Genomic DNA, 25,083 nt, shown 5'->3' with positions numbered 1-25,083 from the left:
AATTTTCAATAGTTTCCAATAATTTTTTTGGAATTAGTCCTTCTTCCCAGGCTCCCATCATAATGTCCACTAGCTCTTTTTGATATTGTATGAGTGGGATATGCGTTAATTTCTGATAGCAATTAGGATCCATAAGCAACTTATGGGCCTGTCGAACATACATATCCCGAGGCCAGATAACTAAATTGCCCCCTTTATCGGCCCTCTTAAATATCACATCATCCCAATTCTGCACTTCTTTTATAATATTTCTTTCTTTTTTATAATATGGGCTGGGATGAAAATCATTTTTAATTTTTTCAATATCTTTTGTGACCAATTTCACAAAGACATCGACAGACGGACAGGTGTTAATACTGGGAATTTTTTTGGATTTATTGAACAAATAAGAGGGGAATGAACTCACCGCTTTTGATTCTTGGTTTTCCTCAGCCAAAGATTCAAGAATTGCAATAGCCTCTTTCTCTTCCTCTGTTTCCAGCGGTAACCCCATATTATTTTTTTCTTGAAATCTCTTCAGAATTAATTTTCTTGCAAAGAGATGAACGTCCTTTATGGTTGTGAATGTGTCTAAAGGTTGTGGAGGAGAAAAGGATAAACCCTTATCCAACAATTCAACCTGTTCATAAGATAATACATGAGAAGATAGATTGATTACCAGTCTAGTGCGCATGCCCAGAACTGGCTCTGTCAGGGATTCCTCTAGGCGCTCAACGGGAATTGCGGGCGACCTTGGTTGCTAAGTAGCACCTGGTTGCTTGCGTTCCATGAGCGCGGGGAGGAAGTCACAGTTTGATGACAGTCTTGAATCTGCGCATGCGCCGTCATATGACCTAGCTTTGATTGCTTGTTAGCATTCTTGACATCATTTCCTATAAATACTAACACCGAGGCTGCTATAGGCCACGCCTCCTGAGGAAGAAGCGGTGAAACGCGCGTTGGGGCGGCAGGCTTGGGGAATCCTCCACCACATATTAGATGTAAGTACAGTGTATAGTTTATCTACATGCATCACTATTTGGGCCACAGTTTAAGTACTGGCAGCAGCACATAATTGTCCATTCACAATGGGCTTATCTAAATTATATTATCCAGTATGTATAGCTTATTTGCCGGCACTGGAAGATTGTATGATACTTTATTGTCAGTACAGTGATTAGTTCCATTTGCACAAGCACTTTTTGCACTTTAAACGTGGCCTGATTACGTAATGAGCTTATTCATAAAGTTGAAAATTTGCATTACATATGCTAATATTGAAATACTTCAGGATGATTGTATGCTGATAGTATATGGTTTCAGCTATTTTCCACTATCTGTACTGTATATTTTTGGATTAACCCCTTGTTAGCCTGCATAGTGGGAAACTGTTTATTATGTATATTTTTAATATATTTCAATAAAATTGTACATATATTTTTTCCTAAATACTCGTTGTTTCTTTCTGCTATAATCAGCTAGAAGAATTGTGTACTATAAGAATACAAAATGTAAACTATACATTAAAATGAATCTGATAGCAAAATCTCGATAAGCTCACTGCAGCATGATGTAGGGACAAAAACCTTGATTCCAGTGAAGTATTACTTATTTTACAGGGTGCAGCAGTTGTGATAGAATCACAGTTTTCTCTGCTGCAGATCTAGCAGAGCTCGGATTGTTGAGCCCTGTGTAACCCTGCCCACACCCCTGATTGGCAGTTTTCTGTGTACATTGTATTTTGATAGAAAGCTGCTAATTAGTGGCGGGGGCAGGGTTGCACTAGCAAGTACATGTGCTACTTGTCCTGTAGTGATAATCTCCTGCTCATAAAGCACTGATTGTATTGAAACAACAATTCACAGTTCAGTAAGTGACACATTGCTGGAATCAAGGCCTCTTGCCCTACATATGGTGCTCTCAGATTACATACCAAAACCCCTTTAACACTGGAATTGAAGACATCACTTAGGTATGGCAGGCATGTTCTTCTAGAATGTATGGTATGCCTGCTAGAAAATGAAAAGTATTAAAGTCTAATGAGTTATATAAAGTAGCATGCACACCTGTGATGTGCGAGTTAGGCCTCTTTCACACTTCAGTTTTTTGCATCAGTTATAATCCGCCAAAAAGGCGGACAAGCGGATCCGTTGTCAACTGATGTGAACGGATGGCACAGGATCCGTTTTGAGACGGATCCTGAAAATGACGAAATTTAAAGGAATCGCTGGCTAGGAAGGAGAGAGAGAGAGAGAGAGAGAGAGAGAGAGAGAGAGAGAGAGAGAGAGAGAGAGAGAGAGAGAGAGAGAGAGAGAGAGAGAGAGAGAGAGAGAATTTTTTTTTTTTTTTGTCTGGCACCCAGAAAGAATTTCGGGTTAAATCAGTGTCTGGAGGATCCGCCACAGAAAAAAACGTTACAAGCTCCGTTTTGAAATCTTTGAGGATGGTGACGGACAGCAACTTTTGGCGGATCCTCAAAAAAACGGATGCAATCTGTCACAATCCGCCATTAATGCAAGTCAATGGGGAAAAAAACGGATCCTCAAAAAAAATTGAGGATCCGTTTTTTTTCAAAACCTGGCGGATTGTGACTGATTGTAAAAAACGGAAGTGTGAAAGAGGCCTAATGAGTTATATAAAGTAGCATGCACACCTGTGATGTGCGAGGTATTTCGTTAGGGCGGAGGTATTCACACTCATGTTATAAGGATTTACAATATCTTATCTTGATTTACTAGCAGAGAGAAATTAAATTCCAAGCAATTGCACTGGAGGTGTTCAGAAACTATAGTTGGCCCTCTATAGTAGTATCTCACAAACCCACAGGCCTCAGTCATGGAGAATTACGGTTCCTTGTTTAGCTGCAGAACAGTGTAGCAATCCTGCTAGTATATTACTGGAGGTATATTTTGGTTTATATATAGACACACATATAAAAAGCCATAAATACTGCTTCAATATAGCACAATTTTCTACAGGAGGACTACTTTATTGTAGCAGGGATTTTAGATATCTTGGAAGATATCGCTTCCCAAAATATACAATTTTCCTACTATCTAGTGTATCTTCGATGTTACATGTGCTAGTGTTTTTATTGGGTGTTACGATCTGCTAGTTCACTTATTTAATAATGTACAAGCACTTTCCTTTTTCTGAAAAAGATTTCTCATATAACATGTTGTGAACATTTAGGGTGCATAACATGTGGCTGTCATGCCATTGTGTGCAGACCATAACTATTTAGTGTCAGAAATGTGCATGGCTATTTGAATGTAATTCCCAGATCAGAGAAAAGCAGGGTGGCACAGAGTCATCTCTGGCTGTCTGTACCCCTCTTTGTTACTTCAGAAGGATGTATATGAGTTACAGGTGGCCACTCATGCTTGGGATGCTCGCTACTGTAGTTTACGGCATTTACGTTTACAATGGGAAGTGCCAGATTCGCCTATGGCTTTCCCTTCTCCTAAGTGCTAACTGTGGGGAGATGGGACCCCTAATATTCCCCTTTCTGGCTGACTATATCAGAAATGTATTGCATATCATTTTGATATACCATAAATATCTCACGTGGTAACACCCCTCTAAGTTATTGCAGCCCTTGGGGGTGATACAACATGACAATGTGGCCCTCAAACCCAAAAAGCTTGTGCAGCCCTGGTCTAAACCCTATGAAACATAGCACTGATCTGTAGCTAAACCTTATTAGAGATCCTCCTGACCTGTAACATCCTGCTATGCAAGCGTTTATATGTTCAAAACTGGATTTTGTGGAAAATGGAAGATTACTGCTGAAGGTTTAAAGCATTTTAGACTTTTGTTGTTGAAGACAGTAATATCATGGTAGTATCATTATTTCAAAGAGTTAATATGGAAGCAATGTCTTCTGACCTTTATTCTCTTTATTTGTGGTGTATTAGTCTTTGGTGCATCTAATGTGGCTAATTGGCACACAACTTTACTAGCAAACCTCTGTCAATAACGGCTCACTGAGCCAAAGTTGAGCAAATGTGACTTCCACAACTATCCCACAGCCTGAAACTATCAGAAACACATCCACAATTCATAAATGTTCCCCAATATGTTTATATTACTAGCCTTGTTAATCAAATCAACAAATATTGAAAAAAATATATATGTGCCCATAGTGCTCTATGCGCTGTGAGTAAGTATCCCAGCTTCACAAATTCAGAAGATGAACGAAATGACCTTAGACAGGTGAACAGTATAGATGCTGAGGGCTGTTCAGCTGTAGCCAGGCAATTACTTGGGTAAAGTAACAACTTTAAAGTCTGATCTGATCCTCATGGCTCTGAGGACTATTGCTTTTGTTGTAGTGTTCACTAATACCTTTTTCCTTCGTTATGATCTATGTTCTACAAGTGTCTATTGTTTATATGGATGGAAGTTATAGCAAACTGCTGATCTGGATTTCTACAAATCATGGTCTCCATTGCATGAACGTGTTCTAAAAAGATTTCTAAGTGTATGTTATGTAAGGGCCTATTCAGACCTCAGTTTTTCTTGTGCCCACTATTATTGTCTATGGGACTATTCACATGTTCATATATTCTTGTACCTAATCATGGCAGCATGATTTGATCCATTTCGTATCAAACTTGTCAATACAAGTCTAAAGAACCATGAAAAACTAAACAGCACTTTTTTTTCATCCTTGAAAAACTGATGAAACTCTGACCAAACTCTGATGGTAAAAACACTGATGAAACTTTTTTTTGTTGTTCTTTTACATGCTAGAAAAATCACTGATGTCTGAATGAGGCTTTATAAGTTCTGTAAATGTAGTTTTCTAAGCCTCAGTTGTCACTGCCTAATAGAACAAAGGGGTGATGGTGAGTAAAGAAAAAGAAACCTAGTATATGTTCATTGTTACAGGCGTGTTGGCACAATTTTGTGGCACATACTAATATATATATGTGTTACAGTGCACTTGTTCGTGCACCTTTTACAAAGTCTGCAAAATGGCTGCTCATGTAGGAGCATGTGACCAGTGCTGTCTTTCTGCCTCTTTAAACCTGATAAACAAATTTCCCTTGTAAAGTGCTTTTCATTTGGAGGAAATGGATGAACAGGACTAGTCACATGCTTCTCCATCACCAGTCATTTTGTGAGCAGGAGAGCTGTGAATAATGCTGCGCTCACAAATGCAGGAGGACAACCTCTTAAAGGCGTAGTCTGAAACTAAAATTGACTTTAATCCTATCTTTAAAGCCTATATATTTAATGTCATAATATAATCTCTTTTCCAATATACTTTAATTAAAAGGTCTCTACTCTTCCTTCACTACTCTGTTTAATTGGTTTATTTTTTTTAACTGCGTCCTCTTTGATTACACTTTTTTGAGAATCCCATTGCATGCTGGGATAGTCAAATAAGTCATCATCCCTCAGTGACATCTGTATCAGGGGCTTGGCTAGTCCCTGCTCTAGTGAGCATTTGTCAACTGTCAATTTTGATGTATACTCAGTAGATTTTTCTCACTGTGCAATTTGCACATTGACAGTTCGCTCCCTCACCAGCTCTGATCAGAATTAATGAGTGGACAATAGAGCACACTGTCAATGCTCGTTGTAAGGGGGGCGCTGGTCTCTGAGTTTCCTGCATGCTGGGTATTCTTCTTACAGTGACAGTGCCTTCTCTTTCCGGCTCACTACTTCTGATCACAGCCAGCGAGAGGGTGCACTGACACTGTGCATATTTCACACTGTCAAGAAACTACTGAGCATATGTTGGAATTGAAAACTGACTCATGCTCAGTAGAGCAGGGACTAGCCCAGCCCCTGAAACAGAGGTCACTGATGACACTTTGTTTGAGGAAGGGGGTAGGGCCTCTGCCTCTCTGGTGACATCTTGTTTGACTCTCCCAGCATGCACGGAGATTCTCAAAGAGAAAGTAGTAAAAAAAATAAATAAAGCAGTTAGATAGGGTAGGAATGGTAGGGACTTTTTCATTAAAGTGCTTTAGAAAAAAGATTAGATTATGATATTAAATAGGCAGACATGTAGAATTTAAATAAATTTGTTTCGAACCACTCATTTATTACTTACAGTTGTGGCCAAAAGTATTGACACCCCTGCAATTTTGACAGATAATACTCAGTTTCTTCCTGAAAATGATTGCAATCACAAATTCTTTGGTATTATTATCTTCATTTAATTTGTCTTAAATGAAAAAACACAAAAGAGAATGAAGCAAAAAGCAAAACATTGATCATTTCACACAAAACTCCAAAAATGGGCCAGACAAAAGTATTAGCACCCTCAGCCTAATACTTAGTTGGACAACTTTTAGCAAAAATAACTGCGACCAACCGCTTCCGGTAACCATCAATGAGTTTCTTACAATGCTCTGCTGGAATTTTAGACCATTCTTCTTTGGCAAACTGCTCCAGGTCCCTGATAGTTGAAGGGTGCCTTCTCCAAACTGCCATTTTTAGATCTCTCCACAGGTGTTCTATGGGATTCAGGTCTGGACTCATTGCTGGCCACCTTAGAAGTCTCCAGTGCTTTCTCTCAAACCATTTTCTAGTGCTTTTTGAAGTGTGTTTTGGGTCATTGTCCTGCTGGAAGACCCATGACCTCTGAGGGAGACTCAGCTTTCTCACACTGGGCCTTACATTATGCTGCAAAATTTGTTGGTAGTCTTCAGACTTCATAAGCCATGCACACGGTCAAGCAGTCCAGTGCCAGAGGCAGCAAAGCAACCCCAAAACATCAGGGAACCTCCTCCATGTTTGACTGTAGGGACCGTGTTCTTTTCTTTGAATGCCTTTTTTTCTCCTGTAAACTCTATGCTGATGCCTTTTCCCAAAAAGCTCTACTTTTGTCTCATCTGACCAGAGAACATTCTTCCAAAACGTTTTAGGCTTTTTTTAGGTAAGTTTTGGCAAACTCCAGCCTGGCTTTTTTATGTCTCGGGGTAAGAAGTGGGGTCTTCCTGGGTCTCCTACCATACAGTCCCTTTTCATTCAGACGCCGACGGATAGTACGGGTTGACACTGTTGTACCCTCGGACTGCAGGGCAGCTTGAACTTGTTTGAATGTTAGTCAAGGTTCTTTATCCAACATCCGCACAATCTTGCGTTGAAATCTATTGTCAATTTTTCTTTTCCATCCACATCTAGGGAGGTTAGCCACAGTGCCATGGGTTTTAAGCTTCTTCATGACATGGCACACGGTAGACACAGGAACATTCATGTCTTTGGAGATGGACTTGTAGCATTGAGATTGCTCATGCTTCCTCACAATTTGGTTTCTCATGTCCTCAGACAGTTCTTTGGTCTCCTTTCTTTTCTCCATACTCAATGTGGTACACACAAGGACACAGGACAGAGGTTGAGTCAACTTTAATCCATGTCAACTGGCTGCAAGTGTGATTTAGTTATTGCCAACACCTGTTAGGTGCCACAGGTAAGTTACAGGTGCTGTTAATTACACAAATTAGAGAAGCATCACATGATTTTTCGAACAGTGCCAATACTTTTGTCCACCCTCTTTTTTATGTTTGGTGTGGAATTATATCCAATTTGGCTTTAGGACAATTCTATTTGTGTTTTTTCATTTAAGACAAATTAAATGAAGATAATAATACCAAAGAATTTGTGTTTGCAATCATTTTCAAGAAGAAACTGAGTATTATCTGACAGAATTGCAGGGGTGTCAATACTTTTGGCCACAACTGTATGTATAAATAAGTCCCATAATACATTTGTTAAAGTAAACATAAAGTGCCTTGCAAAAGTATTCGGTCCACTGGAACTTTTCAACCTTTTCCCACATATCATGCTTCAAACATAAAGATACCAAATGTAAATTTTTGTGGAACACAATTGTGAAGGTGAGCAAAATTTATTGGTTATTTTACATTTTTGTGGAAAGTCAAAAACTGAAAAGTGAGGCCTGCAATATTATTCGGCCCCTTTACTTTCAGTGCAGCAAACTCACTCCAGAAGTTCATTGTGGATCTCTGAATGATCCAATGTTGTCCTAAATGACTAATGATGATAAATATAATCCACCTGTGTGTAATCAAGTCTCCGTATAAATGCACCTGCTCTGTGATAGTTTCAGGGTCCTGTTTGAAGCACAGAGAGCATGATGAAGACCAAGGAACACAACAGGCAGGTCCGTGATACTGTTGTGGAGAAGTGTAAAGCCGGATTTGGATACAAAATGATTTCCAAAACTTTAAAAATCCAAAGGAGCACTGTGCAAGCGATCATATTGAGATGGAAGGAATATCATACCACTGCAAATCTACCAAGACCCTCTAAACTTTCATCTCAAACAAGGAAAAGACTGATCAGAGATGCAGCCAAGTGGCCCATGATCACTCTGGATGAACTGCAGAGATCTACAGCTGAGGTGGGACAGTCTGTCCATAGGACAACAATCAGTCGTACACTGCACAAATCTGGCCTTTATGGAAGAGTGGCAAGAAGAAAGCCATTTCTCAAAGATATCCATAAAAAGTGTCATTTAATGTTTGCAACAAGCCACCTGGGAGACACACCAAACATGTGGAAGAAGGTGCTCTGGTCAGATGAAACCAAAATTGAACTTTTTTGGCAACAATGTCAAACGATATGTTTGGCGTAAAGGCAACACAGCTCATCACCCTGAACACACCATCCCCACTGTCAAACATGGTGGTGGCAGCATCATGGTTTGGGGCTGCTTTTCTTCAGCAGGGACAGGAAAGATGGTTAAAATTGATGGGAAGATGGATGGAGCCAAATACAGGACCATTCTTGAAGAAAACCTGTTGGAGTCTGCAAAAGACCCGAGACTGGGAAGGAGGTTTGTCTTCCAGCAAAACAATGATCCCAAACATAAAGCTAAATCTACAATGGAATGGTTCACAAATAAGTGTATCCAGGTGTTAGAATGGCCAAGTTAGGCTATGTGCCCACGTTGCAGTTTTGAAGCAGAATTTTCCTGAGTGGAAACGCACTCCCTTTGCATGCGATTTTTGACGCTTTTTTAAGCGATTTTGACGCGATTGTCATGCTTTATAACATGCGTTTTCCTATGCGTTTTTGCAACACAAGTGTATGTATGCGGAATCGTACTCGATTCCGCAAAATTAATGAGCATGCTGCGCTTTTTAACGTGAAGCGATTCCGCAGAGGTAAAAAACGCACCATTAGCACAACATGTGCAGAATCAATTAGGATTGCATGGAATGCTTTTTTTATGCATTTCCGCGGCAAAATCGTGCGTTTAAAATCGCTGCGGAAATGCTAAAAAAACGCTACGTGTGCACACAGCCTTAAAGTCCAGACTTGAATCCAATCGAGAATCTGTGGAAAGAGCTGAAAACTGCTGTTCACAACTATCTCCATCAAACCTCACTGAGCTCGAGCTGTTTGCCAAGGAAGAATGGGCAAGAATTTCAGTCTCTCGATGTACAAAACTGATAGAGACATACCCCAAGCGACTTGCAGCTGTAATCGCAGCAAATGGTGACACAACAAAGTATTAAGTTAAAGGGGCCGAATAATATTGCATGCCCCACCTTTCAGTTTTTGAATTTCCACAAAAATTTAAAATAACCAATAAATTTTGTTCAACTTCACAATTGTGTCCCACTAGTTGTTGATTCTTCACCAAAAATTAACATTTGGTATCTTTATGTTTGTTGCATGATATGTGGGAAAAGGTTGAAAAGTTTCAGGAGGCCAAATACTTTCACAAGGCACTGTAAACTGGACAATGCATTAAAACCTAAAAAACAAATCAGAGGTCTGTTACTGGATCATTCAGCAAAGTTTGTAACCTGCAATTGCATTCTATAGGATCAAATGCACATAATCTAGCACTTGTGCATACTGCCATCTAGTGTTGCATTGACACAAGAATTCCAGCTCCTGCACCTGCATTTTCTTTTTTTTATTAAAAATCACATGGGCATTTTATAGGAAAAAAGAGACCCCAACCAGCAAAGTCTATTCCCAAATGCTGACATTCAATGCCTACAAACACAGCCATTTAGTGTCCAGATCAGAGTGTTAGGCCGGGTTCACACTAGAGAGAAATACGGACGAGTGAGAGGCGTAAAAACACGGGCCAATGATTCGCTATGGAGCAGCTCCCATAAGCCGTATATTTCTCAGCCGTATTTTACGGGCCGAGACAATTGCAGCATGCTGCAATTGTCAGCGTATTCCGGCCGAAATACGCCAATGCAAGTCTAAGGGGGCCCAAAAAATATGGATTACACAAGGACCACAAGTGTGACTTGCGAGAAATACGCACCGGTGTCCTTTACAAAAGTCGGCAATTCATTTTGCGATACAGTAAAATCACACTGACCTGTTTAATAAAGAAACGAAAGAATAGATATAGACACATAGAATATATATATATATATATATATATATATATATATATATATATATATATTTATATACCCACATGTAATTTGTTGTAAAAAAAAAAAATGCATGGGCACCCGCGCTAAAATCGCAACCAGAGAGGTAAAACAGGTGAGTGAGTGCAAGTTTTTATAGCCTTGAGAGGGACCATTGTTTTTGCCCCCCCCCCCGGCTACAAAAACCTGCCCCCACACACCCCAAAAAAGGCACATTTATAAGATACGCCTTTTCTGGCACTAATGGGTTAATGTCACCTTGCAATTGGAAGGTGACATTAAGCCGATTAATAATGGAGAGGTGTCAATAAGACACCGATCCATTATTAACCCTAGACTATTAAATGGTTAAAAAACACACAGACATTAATTAAAATTTATTTTAATGAAATAAAGACACCTAGTTTTTGACCATATTTATTCCTCTGCTAATTCAAATAAAAGCCATCGACCTGTAACAAAAATAAAACAAAAAAGCAATCATATCCTTACCTCTCCGCTGCTCAGTCACGTCCCCCGCTGCAATCCATCAGAAAGTGTTAAGTGGTTTACACTGGGACTGGTGCTAATGCGACCAGCCCCATGTAAACCACTGCGAGAATGAATTATTTATTCTCTGCTCAGCCCCCCTGGCTGCCCGGATATGAACTAATGAGCGTGGGTAAGTTTCTGCATTTTTTCCCACACTCATTAGTTCACCTCAGGTCAGCCAGTGACATGAGTGACGCTGCGCGGAGTCCCCTGGCTGACCTGAGATGAGCGTGGGAATAAATGCAGAAAAATCTGCCCTCACTCACCTGATTTACCTCGCTGGTTGCGATTTTGCCGCGGGAGCCTACACATTTTTTTTTACAATGAATTAACCCCTTAATTTAACACCTAGACGTCCCAAATTTTACACACATACCCTCATCTAATTATTAGTCAGGGACATATAAAAAAAAAATGCATGAAATGAAATGGTTTACTGTATGTAAACCATGTGTCATTTCATGTCGGGTTTTGGAATGATTTTACAGAAGCCGGCAATTGAATTAGTGGCTATTATGCTATGTATAAATCTATGAAATGTAAATATATATATATGTGTGTCTCAATGACATGTACATTGTAGGGATGTGACTCGCTCAGGTGCAGCGGGAGACAATCATGAGGCAGGTTCTTCCCAAAGTTCATGAGGTTTATTTGCTCCATAGACCATAAATCAGCGTATCACCAAAATAGCCTCTAGCTTAGGCACAAAAGAACATAAACGTTCGTGGCTTCAGACTCGGACCGAGAGTCTCAGCACATGCTGGGAGGTGTAGTCCTCCCCATATACAACTAATATAAATAGGCCAGGGCAATGTCCAGAGCAGCGCTCTATCTGCAGCCGCAGACACAGGAAGGCTTCTCCTTCCTTGGAACACAGACCACTCTCTGTAGTGTCCCACCTGGACACATGGAAGTCTGTCCACACTCTGCCAGACTTCCTCACAGTCTCACATGTGCCAAACACCTCAATTACATAGCCCTGTAACCACACCCAAAGGGGATCACATGGCTATGACATCACCAAAGGTTGTATAGACACACAGGCTTCCCTGACACAGTGTAACAGAAAGATCAGCAGTACCTCTGCTGATCAATACACCCTGGAGCCTGCATCCCAAGGCCACCCACCTTGAGACCCACAATGGTCATTTAGGACCCAGCTCCTGTTACCACACTGAATGTGCCTGTACACCCGTCCTGGGACACCCACACAGCGCCCCCTAGCCGACACAGTGGTAACTACACCACATACCTCCCCCCTCTGTTCAAACTTGTGGGGTTGAACACATGACATCACCCAGGTATCTTGAGACCTGGCACCCATGTCACCTTGCCCTACAAGTCGAGAGGACCATCTCCGTCTGTTTCGGTAGTCAAACTGCCTCATATTCACGTTAGGCCTCCCCCGCCCCCAGCGGTCAGTATCTCGGCCTTGGGCTTTGGCCTTCCCGTCAACGTCCGTCAGTGTGATCAGACACTCTTTAGTCTCCACCTGTTTGCAGTGCGCTCCGTCACCCGACCTTTCTCTCACCGGCCGGCTCTCCCAGTTCACACTGTCATGAGTCCCACGTCCAGCTGGGCCAACTGGCTGGTCTGAGTCTGAACCTCTGTCACTATGTCCACCACCGGGTCTCGTGCCTATGTTACTACGATTAGAACGGCCACTTGCGGACTCTCGACATTCTTGCCTTCGACTACCTGTCCTTTCATTCCTTGGAGGATCCCTTCGGGTCCTTACACCTTGGGTTGGAGGTGGACGCCACCTGACGTTCTCTATCTGCTCATTCATCTGCAGTCGATCCTGTCTTAGCTGCTCAATCTCCTTCAGGTACGCTACCCGATATTCCAGGAGCATGCGAAGCTTCCCAATGCTTTCCACCGAACCAACCACAATGACAGGAACCATGTCATCTTCAATAACGACTTGGATTTCACCAGCAGGTGGGATCCTCACTCTCTTCACACAGGACCGATTCACCATCTCCTGCATCACCTTTCCAAGTCTGCCAACGACTTTCCCCACCAGATTTCTGGGTACCGGAATTATGTCTTCCACAAAGCCCAGCCGACTTTGTGCTTCCCTTGCAAGCTCCAGACGTCGAGCGACTTTCCTATTACGCTCCACGAGCATCTGTTTCGTGCAGAGACATTGTAGGTGCATCTCCTTCAGGACAGCCACCCTTCTCTCTGTGTCTTCCGTTTCTGCCAGTATCACCAACTGGTCTGTTTCTGGTGCCCAGTTCACACTATAGGCCTTTACTGCCTTTTTAAAGGTCTCATGCACACCTTCGCTGGCACACGCTTCTCGCACGTCTTCGGGTACCTCCATCACGCACTTGAAGGTCATGGACTTGCTCTCATCCTGGACAGATGGCTCTGGGTTCCCCACGGACACTTCCCTCAAGGTATCTGCCAAGACCGGGTGACTGTCTTGTGCAGCTCTTGGTTCACCATCTTCCTGAGATTTACAGTCTTCAGGACCCTTCTCCAAGATGGGCTTTGGCAGTTCTGCCTTGCTATCAGTCGGGCACGGCCGCTGTACGTCTTCACCCATCCACTTCTTCTCCTGTAGAAGACCTTTTACTACTCCACTGAGTTCTTGCAGAACTTTATCTCGCTCCTCTGCCAGGTAGCGACGCTGATCCTCTCTCCTGAGAATCTCCTGTTGATGCTTCTCTTGGGCCTCTCTGAGCACCTCCATATCTTCCAACAGGGTCTTGTTCATGGTTTTACACGCTGACAGGTGACCTCTGAGCTCAGAGACTTCCTTCTCCAGCTCATCCACTCTGTGCTCAGCTGCTTGCCTTAGGATTCTTTCCCGTTCGACATGTTCTGTTACAGTCTCCTTTATAAGCTGTATCTCACGATCTTGTTCTCTTTTGGCCAGCACGTGTCTCACCACTACCTCTTTAATTATATCATCAAAGGGTACCACTGGGTCAGTCACACCAGTCGAGTGAACCCTCCAGTTACCGTCCAGCACCAATGTGTCTAGTCCAGTAGTCTCGTCTCCCAGCCCACCATCTGTCTTATCACGAGACGTCAGGTCCGTCAGTTGGGTAGATGTACTTCTTCCTCTGGTCAGTTCTACCTCTGACCTGTCCATGTCAGGAGCCGTCACTGTTTCAGTGTCTGCTTGCCCCACAGTCGAAGCATCTCCACCGTCCGACCAAACGTCATCAAACAAAAGAAAGTCCCGGCCCCTCTCCCAGGCATAGACTAAGTCCCGTGGTATCCCACTACCTTGGCACTCACCACCTTTGGTCCCCTCAAACACTACTGTGTCTACTGCGTAGTTCACCGTGACCCCGTGTTTACAGCGAACCCTGACGTTTTTCTCGGCCAGAGAGAAAACGAGAGGCGTTCCTGTCAGAGTCACCTGACTCTCTGAGTCCAGCCGACCAAAGGCTCCTTCCCGGTGCAGCATCACTGTACACATCTGTGGCCCGTCATTACTACCCGGAAAGGATATTCCACATTCTGAAAAAGACCTGCACATACACTGCGGTACTCCAGACATATCTACTGAGTCACCCAGTGTTGTCACTTCTTCACACTTGGCCCCTTTCTGGACCACCACCCCACTTTGGGTTGCCACCCCAATTTGGGTCACCGCCCCCTTTTGGAACTCCACCCCTTTTTGGGTCACCACTCCAACTTGGGTCACCGCCCCCTTTTGGGACTCCACCCCTTTTTGGGTCACCACTCCAATTTGGGTCACCGCCCCCTTTTGGGTCACCGCCCCCTTTTGGGTCACCGCCCCCTTTTGGGATTTCCCCATGTCCGTCCTGCAGAACCTCTTAGGCCACAGTTCACACAGTACAGTTTATCTTTTAACGATACCACACAAGTCTTTGCTGGCACCACCACAGCTCCTGCTGTCACTGATCACCGGCACCTCCGGCTGCTGTTCACACACACACACACAGCGGCTGGTGTCACTGCAGCTCCTGCTGCGCCATCTTCGTGGACCCGCCGATCCACCGGAAGCCGCTTGTCACCTTCGTAACCCCTCCGGGTTACTGGAAGCCGCTTGTCACCCTCAAAGATAAAAAAGCCACAAAAGTGCGCCCATAGGGCCTTACCAGTGCAGGTATAATGGGTTATGCAGCAATAATACAGGGTACTCACCCTCAATAGTTGTGTAAAGCCACAACTACTGTATCCGCTTAGTCACATGCCATAAAGCTGCAGCAGGATGGCGTAGACAGACAGCGTCTGCTACCAATGCTCCCAGGGCAGATCCCTTAAAGAAAACACCAGGTCCCTGTGCTGCGAGACCTTCGTGACCCCACTGAGCCACAGCAAGCACCTTCAGGTTTTGCAGAGGAAAAGAAAAAAAAAAAAAAAAAAAACACATGCACAGTCTCTCACATGTCCTGTCCATGCACTATTCAGGACGTACCGTCTCCGCCTGAGACCGTCCACCACACAGGGCGCACCGGGTGCTATTCAGGGAGCAGCCCTCCTCCCATGGTCTCCCAACACACCGGCCTCACCAGGTCCAAGGTCATAGCACGTGTTCCAGGGATCCGATTCCTCTCCCAGAACCTCCCAACACTGACCCTCCAGGACCTTGCTCACTGACCCCTCCAGGAACACAGTCTCTCACTGACCCTGTTCAGTGCAACACAGACTCCTGTCTGTTACCTGTGTCGGCCACACAGGTTCCTGGACGCCTCTTCTCCTCAGAGGTATCCCACAAATATTAAAAGTGTCACTTTCTCTGACCTCGGTCAGTATTACTCACGGTTGTCAGACCGTCTGCTCTCCTGGCTCAGAATCGCCAGCGCTGCCCCACGTGCTTCTGGGAATCGCTGCCCGCAGTCTGTCACCAATTGTAGGGATGTGACTCGCTCAGGTGCAGCGGGAGACAATCATGAGGCAGGTTCTTCCCAAAGTTCATGAGGTTTATTTGCTCCATAGACCATAAATCAGCGTATCACCAAAATAGCCTCTAGCTTAGGCACAAAAGAACATAAACGTTCGTGGCTTCAGACTCGGACCGAGAGTCTCAGCACATGCTGGGAGGTGTAGTCCTCCCCATATACAACTAATATAAATAGGCCAGGGCAATGTCCAGAGCAGCGCTCTATCTGCAGCCGCAGACACAGGAAGGCTTCTCCTTCCTTGGAACACAGACCACTCTCTGTAGTGTCCCACCTGGACACATGGAAGTCTGTCCACACTCTGCCAGACTTCCTCACAGTCTCACATGTGCCAAACACCTCAATTACATAGCCCTGTAACCACACCCAAAGGGGATCACATGGCTATGACATCACCAAAGGTTGTATAGACACACAGGCTTCCCTGACACAGTGTAACAGAAAGATCAGCAGTACCTCTGCTGATCAATACACCCTGGAGCCTGCATCCCAAGGCCACCCACCTTGAGACCCACAATGGTCATTTAGGACCCTGCTCCTGTTACCACACTGAATGTGCCTGTACACCCGTCCTGGGACACCCACACAGCGCCCCCTAGCCGACACAGTGGTAACTACACCACAACATATATATGTGTTCTATGTGTTTATATCTATTCTTTCGTTTGGGTTTCAACCTGTCATTGGGATCCATTATATGTCCATTTTGCAAGCCTGCGAGAAAATCTCGGCATACGGATGCCATACGGATTACATACGGATGCTTACGTGTGCAAAATACGCGGCCATACCTTGACATGGCATACGGGGATCACTGTGTATTGCGACCATACAATACAGTCCGTATTTTTTATACGTTAAGTGTGACTCCAGCCTGATACTTATCCCGGGATCACACTACCACACTACACGCATGAGTCTCTCGCATCAACACCCGGCGCTGCCATCGGCACTCAGGACCGGAGTGTGCGGCTGCATGTATTTCTATGCAGCCGCAGCTCTGGTCCTGAGTGCCGGCGGCAGCGCTAGGTGTTGATGCAAGATAATCAAGCGAGTTTCTCGCATCACACATGGTAGTGTGATCCCAGCCTTAAAGAGATTGTCCAGTACTTGGACTACCCCTTCTCAATTACAATATCCCCCACATAGACTAAAAACATCTTATACTTACCTATAGTGTTGGCGCCATTCCCGGGGCTCGTGTTATGATATGTCATGTGAGCCCTGCAGCCAATCAGTGCCTGCTAATGGACAAAATACCTTCGAATGATACTGACAACCGGAAGTGAGAGCTGCTGCTCTCTGATTTCCTCCGGATGTTTCTTTTGTCCGAAGCAAGAGCGAGTGAAGCGGTTGCTGATTGGCTGCAGAGTTCATGTGACATAACAATATCACGTGTAACCCAGGAGACCCATTGCCACCGTCACTGGAGTAGCACCAGCGTGTGTATAAGTTGTTTTTACTCTACGTGGGACAATATTGTAATCAACAAGGGGGGCCAATTAGTGGACGACCCCTTTCAAATGGATCTGTCACCATATTTTTCTTAGATCTGATGGGGCTGGTGTATTTACATCAAAATGACTGTATAATTCTTTTAATCATTTTGCTGATATTAAAATGTGCATTTTATGAGTAAAGCACTACATTGACTCCTAAAATGTTCATTTGGGTATAAGAATTAAACAGTCATTCTGACATGGATTTTAAAGTTATTACATGTGATCTAAGAGATCTATTTTATAATGTGTGCAGTCTGAAATCTGATGACAGATCTGCTTTAGATATCCCATCAACACACGAAGACCAAATAATATGGGGTATGTTAATTTTAGTCCCATAATACTGTCAAATAGAAAAAACGCATTTCAGTTCCTAGATCAATTCACCAGATGGCACTAGATATTTCTGCGTGTGTTTAGTTTTCCCTCTACTGTCAGCAGAAGCATAAAGTCTACATAGGTGTCTTCCCTATATGTGAGCAAATGGTGGTCAGTTTTCCAGCATGCCACCCTCTAGAGCAGTGGTGGCGAACCTATGGCACGCGTGCCAGAGGGGGCACACAGACCCCTCCCGGTGGGCGCAAGCCATCTCCTCAGGACCAGCTGGGGAGTGTGAGCGGCAAGCAGCGGGTCACAGGAGGCAGGGGCCGGTGGCTGTGGCTAAAGCCTGTGCCCGCTGCAAAAGAGAAATTAATTTTCGCTGCAATGGCAGTGAATATTCATTTCTCTTATAGTGCGCACAGTGTCAGCAGCAGTTGCCTGCTTCCAGCAGCTGCCATGCTATCATGGGTGCCCGCTCATTAAGGTAATGAATATTCACCTCTATTCACTCCAAAAAGCATGGAGAGAGGTGAATATTCATTACCTTAATGAGCGGGGACACGTGATCACTCTGTCACAGATGCTGCTGGCACAGGAACAAGATGCTGCGAGGGAGCGCAGGGAAGGTAAGTAGGATGTTTTGTTTTTTGATGGGGACAAGGAGCCACATATGCAAGGATGGGGATAAGAAACAATGCATACAAGAATAGGAATGAGGAGCCATACAAACAAGGATGGGGATAAGGAGCCAATTCAGACAAGGATTGGGATAAGGAGCCATGCATACAATGATGGGGATAACGAGCCATGCATACAAGGATGGGGATAATGATCAAATGCATACAAGGATGGGGATAAGGAGCCATGCAGATTAGGATGGGGATAAGAAGTCATGCAGACAAGGATGGGGATGAGAAACCATTCATACAAGGATGGGGATAAGGAGCCATGCATACCAGAATAGGGTTTAAGGGACAATGCTTACCCGGCTTACACTCGAGTCAATACATTTTCCAAGATTTTCATGGCAAAATTACATGCCTCGTCTTATACTTGGGTTGACTTCTAAACAAATATATAGAGTATTTATTTATTTTTAATGTGAGGCCATTATACTGTATGGAGCACTATGTGGGCACATTATACAGTATGAAACTATTTGGGGCAATTATACAGTATGGAGTATCATGTGGGGCCATTATACAGTATGGAGCATCATGTGGGGCCATTATACAGTATGGAGCATTATGTGAGGTCATTATACTGTATGGAGCATTTTTTTGGGCCATTATACATTATGGAGCACTGTGTAGGGCCATTATACAGTATGGAGTACTATGTGGGGCCACTTAAGAGTATGAAGCATCTTGTGAGGCCATTATACTGCATGGAGCACTATGTGGGGCCCATTACACTTTATGCAAGACTACGTGGGGGCCATTACACTGTATGGAGTACTATTTGGATCCATTATACTTTATGGAGATCTATGTGAAGCCATTGTACTGTATGGAGGACTTGATGTGCCCATTATACTGTAGTAGATGGAGGCCCCATGCTATTGCATCGGGAGGGCGGTAATGTCACGATGGGGGCAGGCTTTGCAGCGTTGAGAATCTCTCCCCTCCTTGTGCTCACCCACCTATCCACTCTCTCTTTCCCCATGTGCTGACTTCTCCTGCCTGTGCTCTCTTCTTTGACTGGTCTATACCACAGGCCCTTTTCAGGGGAGGAAGCAAAAGACAATACTGACATTACAGCAAGGGATCTCAGAGGATACATTTTGTGAAGTAAAATATTGTTTAAAAACAGTCATTGAAATATTTTACCTCACAAAATGAATCCTCTGTGATCCCCTGCTGTAATGTCAGTATTGTCTTTTGCTTCCTCCCCTGCCCAGGAGATGTCGTATGCTCCATACGGTCAGACACAGACAATTTTTAAAATGAACTTTCGTTCGTGGGAAGCCCCTTTAATGTGACCGGCTTCCTTTGCCTGTACACATCCCATATCTGCCGCCGGGATCAGCCGAATGATTCACTGCGCCTGCGCTGCATTTGCGCAGACGCAGTAAATCAGAATGCTGCCATCTTTATGCAGACAGAGAGCGGTGGTCACATTAAAACTGCGCATGCTCTCTTCCTGTACAAAGATGGCGGTCAGTGAATCATTCGGCTGATCCCTGCGGCGGCGTGTTTGCGACGGTGTTCTGCTGGTGGTACTGCGCAAGAGGCTGTGTACGGCGTATACAGTGTGCATGTGTGTGGTGCGTATGGCATATACAGAGTGTGTGTGGTGTATACGGCATATACAGTGTGTGAGTGTTTATGTGGTGTGTACGGCGTATACAGTATGTGTTTGTGTGTGTGTAGTAGTGCATACGGCATATACAGTGTGTGTGTGTGGCGCGACGGTGTTCCAAGAGGCCGGCACCACCAGCAATTTCCATATTGAGACACCCATCACTTTGGTGTCCCAATATGGCGGTCGGTGAACTTCCGCCGCTTGGAATTTTGGGATCCGAAGACATCTGGACAGAACAGAATGTGAACACATTACAAGGTAAATATATATTAGATGGAGGGCTGTGTGAGGATTACAGTTGGAGAATCATACTGTGATGGGGTCACCATTCTTTGTTGGGGGAACTGAACGGTGGGGGTAAAGTAGGGTGATCATACTGGGCATGTGGAGGAGTTCACTGTGGGAGTATCATACTGTGCTTGGAAGCACTTTTATTTACATTATACTTTACTATCTGGTTTATTCAAGGTTTTTTTTCACCTTTGTTATTACATATTTAAATTAGGCCATTAGGCCATATGCTTTTTACTGCTGTTACATAACATATTATATTATTCCACTATAATTCCAAAAGTTAATTGCTTTATTTGATAAGGAAAAACTTCCTCAATTGTAGACATTTTTTAACAAATATGATGGTTGGCCTGAAATTTTATGCAAGCTTTTAAATTTGGCCCTCTGTGTGTTTGAGTTTGATATTCCTGCCATAAAGGGTTTGTTCTCATCATGATAAAGGGTTACAATTACAAAGAGGTTTTAAAAGCAAACAACTTTGCAATTTTACTTTTGATTACAAATCCCCTCCATTCTCAAGTACAGACCTTCACTACAATTGGTGGCTAGTATCAGGCTTTGAGAGCAGTGCTTACTCTATATTGACTCTATAGCGGGCTAATGTAAGAGTTATCTTTCTAATCTAAAACCTCAGTATTCAGGGCACTTTGCAAAAAATAAGTGGGTTTTGGATTGCAGTTTGGGCACTCGGTCTCTAAAAGATTCACCATCACTGCTCTAGAGCCAGCCTTGCCACTAGATGAAGCAGCAGTGCTCCTAGGATTTGCAGAGGAGCAGAGGATCAGTGTTCCGTGTGACAATCGCAGAGCACCAAAGTCTAATGACACACACACACTCTTTATTAGTCAGTGTGTTACTTTTTTGAGGTTATTAAAGTGCATTCATATGTCTTGGATCCCTTTTGATGATAAATGACAAACTGTATCCCCATGTATTATTCATTCTGCTAACAATTCTTCATTTGTAATTGACTTTTTAATAAATATACAATTGTGTGGCCTTCCTTTGTGCTTTTCTTTATTTACGAATAGAGATAGTGTCACGACACAGCTGTCGGGTAACCCGGGACCAGGGGCTCCTTCCCAGTCTCTAACCCTAGGGGGTAGCTATCTCACCCTATTCCCTGGGATACTTCTGAAGGTGAAGATGCTGGGGATGCCAGCCTTGTCTTATCACGAGTCAGCCCTTCTTCTGTTCTCTTCCTCCACCCAGGGAAGATTGGGCACTACTGTGCACCGCAGTACACCAACTCGACCAAGAAGGTGGCACATACAAGGGTAAACTAAAAACACCAGGCATACACAGCATTCACTCACTTATAACAGAGGAATGCATCGGGAAGTGGAGGATGGGGAAAAACCCAAAGTAGAGGAGGGATGAGAATTGCCAGACTTACATATCCACATAACAGTCACAGATAACTCCTCCAAAACTCCTCATATGAACACATCTCCTCCTAAGCCATGCAGCAAAAGCTAGCTCTGACATGGATCTGAATCAGAACCCATATTGGGGATGGGAGTGGCTAACCAAGCTCAGCTGAGAGCTCAGAGTTTTCAACAAGGCCGATTAACCCCTGTTCTGCCAAAAGAAATAAACAACATTAAAACGAAGAAGTGCTTCTTCTCAGCGCAGGAGTTGGAGCATTGGAGCAATCAGACCCTGCGATCTTCTAGCTCCTCTATGTTGGTAACCCCGTGAAAGATAGCATGTAGAAAGAGTGACGAATAATATTGGCCAACAACAGCTGTCATATGTAATGTGTTATTAATCTGGAGTCCCAATCACTGAGCACTAATTTTAATTATTTATTATGCGTTGCTTAAATAGTGCTATTGTATTCTGCATTTCCTTACAGACATCATCATCGCTGTCCCCAATGGGGCTCACAATCTAGATTCCCTATCTGTATGTCACAATCAGGGTTATGACCTTTGGCCAGCACACGGCTATCACCTGTGCAGGGGGCTTATCTTAGCAATCCCACCCCTGCCACAAAGTGATGAAAAACACCAAGCTAGTCTTGACCTATCATTTTACCGCAGGGGCTTATTTTAGTTTTCCCACTGCTGCCACGTGTTACAAACTGTCGGGACTTATGTATATCCCACTTTTGGTTCCGCTTTGGAACTTGCAGCTCTCCGGCACCCCCTTTACCTTCAGGTCAGTCAGGGAACTGCACCTAGGATAATTAGTTGCCAGACGGGCCACTTGTTGTGCACTGGCTATTAATCATAGAATCGTAGAGCTGGAAGGGACCTCCTGGGCCATCTGGTCCAACCCCCTGCTCAAAGCAGGATTCGCTAAATCATCCCAGCCAGATGTCTGTCCAGCCTCTGTTTGAAGACTTCCATTGAAGGAGAACTCACCACTTCTCGTGGCAGCCTGTTCCACTCATTGATCACTCTAACTGTCAAAAAGTTTTCTCTAAAATCTAATCTGTGTCTCCTCCCATTCAGTTTCATCCCATTGCTTCTAGTCTTTCCTTGTGCAAATGAGAATAAAGATGATCCTTCTACAATGTGACAGCCCTTGAGATATTTGTAGACAGCTATTAAGTCTCCTCTCAGTCTTCTCTTTTGCAAGCTAAATCATGCAACCTTTCCTCATAGCACAGGGTTTGCAGACCTGTCACCATTCTGGTCGCTCTTTTCTGAACTTGTTCCAGTTTGTTGATGTCTTTTTTCAAATGTGGCGCCCAAAACTGGACACAGTATTCCAGATGAGGTCTGACCAAAGAGGAGTAGAGGGCAATAATGACGTCACGTGATCTAGACTGTATGCTTCATACATCCTAAAATTGCATTTGCCTTTTTTTGCTGCTGCATCACACTGTTGACTCATATTCAGTCTGTGATCTATTAGTATACCCAAATCTTTTTCACATGTGCTGTTGCTTAGGCCTATTCCTCCCATTCTGTATATGCTTTTTTCATTTTTATTGCCCAGATGTAGTACTTTGCATTTTTCCCTGTTAAAAACCATTCTCTTAGTTGCTGCCCACTGCTCCAGTTTATTATTAGGCACTCCGCAGTGAGGGAATTATAAAGGCTCTGGCCGCAGCCAGACAATCAGCTTATAAAACCCATTCCGTCACTGCCAGCAGTACCCACCTAGCCCCAGAACACACGTCACCACCATCAGCTCCAATTACTCTATCAATATTTAAATTAATAAAGAGGGTCCAAAGCCAACCCAAATTAGTAGCGCAATTAACTTTTAGGCATGTGAATTATTTATAGAGCAAGGAGATACAAGACTAATAATTTTATATTTTACTCCAAAAAAGGTAGGTAGTGTTTAAAGAAGATATAAAAAGATTTTACAAAATGAGATAATTAAAATTATGTACAAAGCGATTACAAATAAAAAGGAAATTAAAACAGAAATGAACACTCACATGTTACTTAGATCATCTCAGGCAACCATGCTGGTGGGAGGGGCCAGATGTCACAATGCATCCGAAGGTCTGGTTGCAGCAGCTTCCCAGGCAAGAAAGAAGCTGGTCTGAGGGAAAGTAATTTATACTTCTGGGCTTGTGACATCACTAAAGGGGCTGTTTTACCTGCACCATCCCCTCGCTCAGAGTTACAGATTTGGTTCTGAAAACTTATAACGATTATAACTGGGCTTGAGAACCTAGCAGAATATCGGCAGAACCATCATTCATCTTATTTTGAAATTATCTTTCTGAGTCCAAACTCGGACTGGCTATTCACCTCTGTTCAAGAGAAATCCATTTCTCTGGTTCTATTGGCACTGGAACTGGGAAAAACATGGACTACAACGCTTCGTCGACGCCCGTCCCAGATATGTCATTTTCATATTTCTGTAATAAACTCTCGTCGCTCTATGACCAAATGAGTAGATTCTAATTGTAGGCTATGAGAAGCCGACACTTGGGTTTTTAGACAAAGACATTCCTTTGGGAGGGGGGATATCACTCACTGGTATCTCAGGTTACAATGACTGTGTGTGAAAAAGGCTGAGCGGGGAGGAGAGAGTGTTACACGCTGCGAGTGAAGACATACAGGCAGGGGGGAGGAAAGGGGGGTCAAATCCTCACCACTGGTATAGCAGAGTTCAGTATGTGAATAGAAGATTCTGGAATGTTCCGGAAGGTGTGATAATAGGGAAAATCATACATTATATTTTTCCATTGTTGTGACACTGTATATCTTTGTATTCCGCATTTCCTAACAGACATCATCATCACTGTCCCCAATGGGGCTCACAATCTAGATTCCCTATCTGCATATCTTTAATAGAAACCCACGCAAACACAGAGAGAACATATAAATTCATTGCAGATATTGGTGAGTTTTGAACCCAGGACTACTTTGTTAGTAGTACATCAATATTAAATTGCCCATGGACAAAATTAGGTGATTTTATTTTTGTAATTTTAATATGCGAAATTGCCTCTTCACAGAGGAAAAAGACTAGAACTCTAGCACCACCTATTGGATGTGGCAATCCTAAAAGTCAATATTGACCCTAGATCGAGACTTACCACATGACTTAGGATAACAGGCCAAACTAGACAGTTCATTTTCAGACAGGTGTTTTGAGGTGTTTATATGATTTGGCTGGGTGAGAGGCCTCTGATAGAGGGGTCTAACAGTAACTAGTGTTGAGCGATACCACCCGATACTGAAAAATATCGGATCGGAATGGATCGGCCGATCTAAAAAAAAGTATCGGGTATCGCCGATTCCGATCCCGGAAGTCCCATTCAAGTCAATGGAACAGAAATATCGGAATTAAAAAAAACCCTTTTTTTCCCTGTAGGTTAATTCTACATGAAGAAAGACAACTAATAATAATGTAGAATGTATTGTGGGAGGTGTAGGAGACATTAAAACCATA

The 25,083-nt window shown here is 43.5% G+C and overlaps 1 long non-coding RNA gene across 1 annotated transcript in view; it reads right to left on the bottom strand.

The window, feature by feature from the left end:
* Positions 1 to 298: 298 nt before the first annotated feature.
* LOC141048051 (uncharacterized) overlaps positions 299 to 25,083 on the bottom strand; it is a 63,869-nt gene continuing 39,084 nt past the window's right edge. Inside the window, exon 3 of the long non-coding RNA XR_012219953.1 lies at positions 299 to 570. This is a non-coding gene — a long non-coding RNA (uncharacterized lncRNA). The remainder of the gene's footprint in view (positions 571 to 25,083) is intronic.

This window comes from Dendrobates tinctorius, unplaced genomic scaffold, assembly GCF_039654945.1.
Source record: "Dendrobates tinctorius isolate UK_male_01 unplaced genomic scaffold, ASM3965494v1 ptg000132l, whole genome shotgun sequence".
In the NCBI taxonomy this organism is placed as follows: domain Eukaryota; kingdom Metazoa; phylum Chordata; class Amphibia; order Anura; family Dendrobatidae; genus Dendrobates; species Dendrobates tinctorius.
Note: the sequence above shows the minus strand (reverse complement) of the source record. Positions and strands in the feature narration are given on the sequence as shown.